We start from the raw sequence: 6000 nt of genomic DNA, 5'->3' as shown, positions 1-6000 counted from the left end.
TCGTTACCTGTATTAATTGCACCTGTTTTAACTCATTATCGGTATAAAAGACACCTGTCCACAATCTCAGTCAGTCACACACTCCAAACTCCACTATGGCCAAGACCAAAGAGCTGTCGAAGGACACCAGAGACAAAATTGTAGACTTGCACCAGGCTGGGAAGACTGAATCTGCAATAGGTAAAACGCTTGGTGTAAAGAAATGAATTGTGGGAGCAATTATTACAAAATGGAAGACATACAAGACCACTGATAATCTCCCTCGATCTGGGGCTCCATGCAAGATGTCACCACGTAGCATCAAAATGATAACAAGAACGGTGAGCTAAAATCCCGGAACCACATGGGAGGACCTGGTGAATGACCTACAGAGAGCTGGGACCACAGTAACAAAGGCTACTATCAGTAACACAATGCGCTGCCACGGACTCAAATCCTGAATTGCCTGACGTGTCCCCCTGCTGAAGAAAGTACACGTCCAGGCCCGTCTGCGGTTCGCTAGAGAGCATTTGGATGATCCAGAAGAGGACTGGGAGAATTTGTTATGATCAGATGAAACCAAAATAGAACTTTTTGGTAGAAACACAGGTTCTCGTGTTTGGAGGAAAAAGAATACTGAATTGCATCCGAAGCAGTGACGTGCGGTCAGGGGAGGCAGGTGAGGCAGAGCCTCACCTGTCATCATGACAAAAAAATAATTATAGCATCAAATTTATATTAATATTTGTCCATTGCTCTTTACGTATGACTCATTTCAAACATTTTTTATAGTCAAAATCGCTGAATTTGCCTATTTCCTCTTCAAATAACGAAATGAAACGAGAGTTGCGGCAGCAACGAGTAAAGCCTCACCTCTGATTGCGCAGTCCATAACAAACTAGGTTGATATATGGAATTGGAGCGTGTTGGTTGCCGTACATCTGCATGTCGCCATTATAATGTTTCCAGATACGTTTATTTGACCTGATTTTCCACAGTCTGGCTAATGTCTTTAACCCTTAAAGTTTAATGTTTGTTAGCGACATATTTAGTTTTGCTGATGGGAAATAAAACCGCAGTGAAAAGGCACTGGTTGCGGCAGATAGTACTCTGCCGCACTGAAAGGGGGCATACGTGAAACTGGACTTTCCGTCAAAAGTGGACGTGATTAACAACACCGGAGCTAAAAGGTTTGCTTCAAACTACGGGACAGAAGATAACCAGCGCTTTTCAAACGGACTGGCACACCCGAAAAGACTGGCTATGTGGCTGTCCTTCGAAAAATCGCCTTTGCTGCTTTCCCTGCCTTTTCTTCTCAACTTATGCCAATGTCTGGACTAACACGAGATATTGTGACATTAAAAAACTACCACGAAGCCTAAGCAAACATGAGAGCTCGACCACTCACATTTAAAGCCTGATTGCTTTATAAACTTTTGGAAGCTCAAGGATCGATTTGGCTTTGACGAACAGCGGAAGCTCAACGGTAGCATCCAAAATGCCAAGGTAAAGGAAAACCGAAAGAGTTTGAAAGACCTCATTAATGCAACCTGCATCCTAGCTAAACAGGAGTTAACATTTCGTGGTAACGATGAGCGTGTAAGCTCTTCTAAACGTGGCATATATGTAGAACGATTACATGGTTTTGCTGAGAAAGATGAAAGGTTAGCTAGATATTTGGACACATCCACTGTGTTTTCTGGCTTGTCAAATAGAACACAGAACGATCTAATTGAAGCAATTCTCTCCATTGAGGCCGAGAGATTTTTAAAAGTAAAGGAAAATAAGGAGGACTTTTACAAAAAGGGTGTAGGTTTGCATAGGGACGGTAGGGACAATACACTACCAACTTTTCAGGACGCTAAAATTGTCCCCACCAACTTTTAAGCAACCTTACTTTTTTGCATGATATAATGTTCAGTTATGTAGAGAATTTAGCTCTTTCAATAGTTCCATATGTTGTAAGGATAGAATTGACCCTACCATTATTAAGTGAATTATTTTCATTATGTTTGTTTGCTAATAAAAACCAGACATTTATTCAGGAAGTTTTCAAAATGTTTCTTTAGTATTTTTTTGAAAACAAAGGTTTGAATCGAATAGTGTATCATCTGAACCAATGCACGTAAAAGTTATTATCAGTAGATAAGGATTTATTTTGCATTGATCATTTTTGCCTATTAATTAATTAGGTTCATATACATGAGAAATGTGGCCCTTTGCCCCCTTCATCCAATCTGTTTGGTCTTATTAATGTCCCATCCCCAGCAAAAAGTGTACCTACATGCAGGTTATGCTGTTATATCGTCCCTACGAATGTTGAGACCAATCCTATGCCCTTCCAAAGTAACGGTGGTTTTTGTGGTGAAGGACAGGCGCAAGACCACAAACAGTTTTCATTTCATTCATATTAAAAAAAAAAGAGCTTAGACTAAGAAAAATACAATAGAATATTTAAAAACGAAATTTTGGAATTAAATAAAATATCCTTTGTTTTTCTTTTCACACTTTTTGTTTAGCAATCTGCAATAAATTGATTAAAGTATCAAAATTAAACGTTTTAAAAACAACTGAATATTTCACTAAAGGTCAGAATTGAATTCTGTGGTTTTGTACACCACTCTTTACTCTTATTTATGTTGCATGAATTATAAAATTGCGACAGCCAACACACTGAGGGTGTAGAGCAAATGCATCTTATTTTCTTACTTTTACGTATCGATAATATGTATCGTGTGTGCGTGTTTTGTGAAGAATGCTGATGAGATATGAAATAACCAGTAGCCAATTGAATAAGCTACCCTTTTTGGTTTATATATTTGGAAATCTGACACTAAAGGAGTCAGTGCCTCACCAACCATGAACCTCACCTCACGTCACTGATCCGAAGAACACCATACCCACTGTGAAGCCTGGGGGTGAAAACATCATGCTTTGGGGCTGTTTTTCTGCAAAGGGACCAGGACGAACGATCTGTGTAAAGGAAAGAATGAATGGGGCCATGTATCGAGAGATTTTGAGTGAAAATCTCCTTCCATCAGCAAGGGCTTTTAAGATGAGACGTGGCTGGGTCTTTCAGCATGACAATGATTCCAAACACACAGCCAGGGCAACAAAGGAGTGGCTTCGTCAGAAGCATTTCAAGGTCCTGGAGTGGCCTAGCCAGTCTCCAGATCTCAACCCCATAGAAAATCTGTGGAGGGAGTTGAAAGTCCGTGTTGCCCAACGACAGCCCCAAAACATCACTGCTCTAGAGGAGATCTGCATGGAGGAATGGGCCAAAATACCAGCAACAGTGTGTAAAAAGCTCTTGAAGAGTTACAGAAAATGTTTGGCCTCTGTTATTGCCAACAAAGGATACATAACAAAGTATTGAGATGAACTTTTGGTATTGACCAAATACTTATTTTCCACCATGATTTGCAAATAAATTCTTTAAAAATCAAAAATTGTGATTTTCTGTTTTTTTTTCCACATTCTGTCTCTCATGGTTGAGGTTTACCCATGTTGACAATTACAGGCCTCTCTAATATTTTCAAGTGGGAGAACTTGCAAAATTAGTGGTTGACTAAATACTTATTTGCCCCACTGTATATTAATCCCAAATTCTCGTACACTGCTGGCCAAAAGTATTGGCACCCCTGCCATTCTGTCAGTTCATGCTAATTTCTCCCAGAAAATGATTGCAATTTCAAATGCTTTGGTCAGAATATCTTCATTTATTTTGCTTGCAATGAAAAAACACAAAAGAGAATGAAAAAAACAAATAAATTATCATTTTACAAAAAACTCCAAAAATGGGCCAGACAAAAGTACTGGCTCAAAACATTGTTTTGCTAGTCTTCAGACTTCATAATGCCATGCACACGGTCAAGCAATCCAGTGGCAGAGGTAGCAATGCAACCCCAAAACATCAGGGAACTCCGCCATGTTTGACTATTGGGATAGTGTTCTTTTCTTTGAAGGCCTCTTTTTTTTTTTTCCTGTAAACTCTATGTTGATACCTTTCCCCAAAAAGCTCTATTTTTGTCTCATCTGACCAGAGGACATTCTTCCAAAACGTTTTTGGCTTTCTCAGGTAAATTTTGGCAAACTCCAGCCTGGCTTTTTATGTCTCTGGGTCAGAAGTGGGGTCTTGCTGGGTATCCTGCGATAGAGTCCCTTTTCATTCAGACGGCGACGGATAGTACGGGTTGCTGTTACGGGTACCCTCGGACTGCAGGACAGGTTGAACTTCTTTGGATGTTAGTCAAGTTTCTTTATCCACTATCCGCACAATCGCTCATTGAAATCTCTTGTTAATTTTTCTTTTCCGTCTACGTCCAGGGAGGTTAGCCCCAGTGCCATGGGCTTTACACTTATTGATGACACTGCGCACGGTTGACACAGTAACATTCAGGTCTTTGGAGATGGATTTGTAGCCTTGCGATGTCCCATGCTTCCTCACAATTTTGCTTCTCAAGTCGTCAGACAGCTCTTTGGTCTTCTTTCTTTTCTCCATGCTCAATGTGGTACACACAAGGACATAGGACAGAGATTGAGTCAACCTTAATTCATTTTAACTGGCAGCAAGTGTGATTTAGTTATCGCCACCACCTGTTATGTGCCACAGGCAAGTAACAAATGCTGTTAATTACACAAATTAGAGAAGCATCACATGGTTTCTCAAGGGGTGCCAATACTTTTGTCTGGCCCATTTTTGGAGTTTTGTGTAAATGATTTCCATTATCTTTTGTGTTTTTTCATTGCAAGCAAATTAAATGAAGATATTACTACCAAAGCATTTGTAATTGCAATCACTTTCTGGGAGAAATTGAGCGTTATCTGGTAGAACTGCAGGGGTGCCAATACTTTTGGCCAGCAGTGTATTGAATGCACGGCCATGAATAAAACAAATGCACTTCATTAGGAGGTTTTGAGGCGGGCTACAGTGAATTCACTGGCATTAAACACATCGTCTGAAAATGTAATACCTACTGCAATTTTCCATGAAATTAAAGACCATTTAAGACCTTGATTGTCCAGATTTTTAAGGACCTGTGGGAACCCTGCACGGACTCCATAGAGGCCAAGAAAGCTAACTAACATCACAATTAAGCCAGGATAAAAATGGAAAATGAATGCAGGTAGATTTGTTTCTCTCTCCCTCAGCAAAAAAAACAAACAAACAAATAAACAAACAAAAAACAATAGAACTTCTGTTGAGTGTCTCGATACAGACTGATATTCAATTCATAATTATAATTATACAATAATAGCACCAAAAAAAAAAAAAAAATATTTAATGCATTTTTGTATCGAAAAGCTTGGCATAACAATGGATATGTGATGTGTATACTCCAAGGGGAACATTGTGACTGTTTTTGGACCTGAGAGTTTCAACATCTCGTTTTGTCATTCCACTGTGAATTTTGCACTAGTTAAGCCAATTTTTGCACTTTTTATTTTTATTGAATTTGAATTTATTGCCATTTGTCATCATCATCATCAACATCATCAGCATTAAAATCAACGTAAAACTTTCATTTGATTCACAAATGTTTTATGTATTGTCTTCCAACATTTTCTTTTGACGTGGCCTTATCCATTGTTAACTTATTTATTGTGCATTTATGGGTGCCAAAACCACATTTTTGCAGCATGTATGGCTGGGGTGGCAGTCTTAGGGATTTTCTTGCTTTGAGCCCCAAGAGACCCAACAACGCCACTGGTTACAATTCTTTGATCAAAATTTCAAATGGTCCTTTTTCAATCCTGTAAGCCAGGGGTCCCCAACGACCGGGCCGCGGACCGGACCGGTATGTGGCACATTTGGCACCGGGCCGCGCAGAAATAATAAATAATTTATTAATGACTGCATTCTGGCCGATTGACTTTGGCCTGTGCCGCTTCACACACCAATATCCCTGTCTACTCTAGATATACAACTACAGGGGAGGAGGTCGTCCTAGAAATGCATTGATTGGACTGTTAGCAGTACGTCGTTTTGTATATCTATGTGCACTTGGCCTCGATAATAAT

The sequence above is a fragment of the Corythoichthys intestinalis genome, chromosome 14, assembly GCF_030265065.1.
Source record: "Corythoichthys intestinalis isolate RoL2023-P3 chromosome 14, ASM3026506v1, whole genome shotgun sequence".
Classification (NCBI taxonomy): Eukaryota; Metazoa; Chordata; class Actinopteri; order Syngnathiformes; family Syngnathidae; genus Corythoichthys; species Corythoichthys intestinalis.
This window is presented reverse-complemented; position numbering follows the sequence as displayed.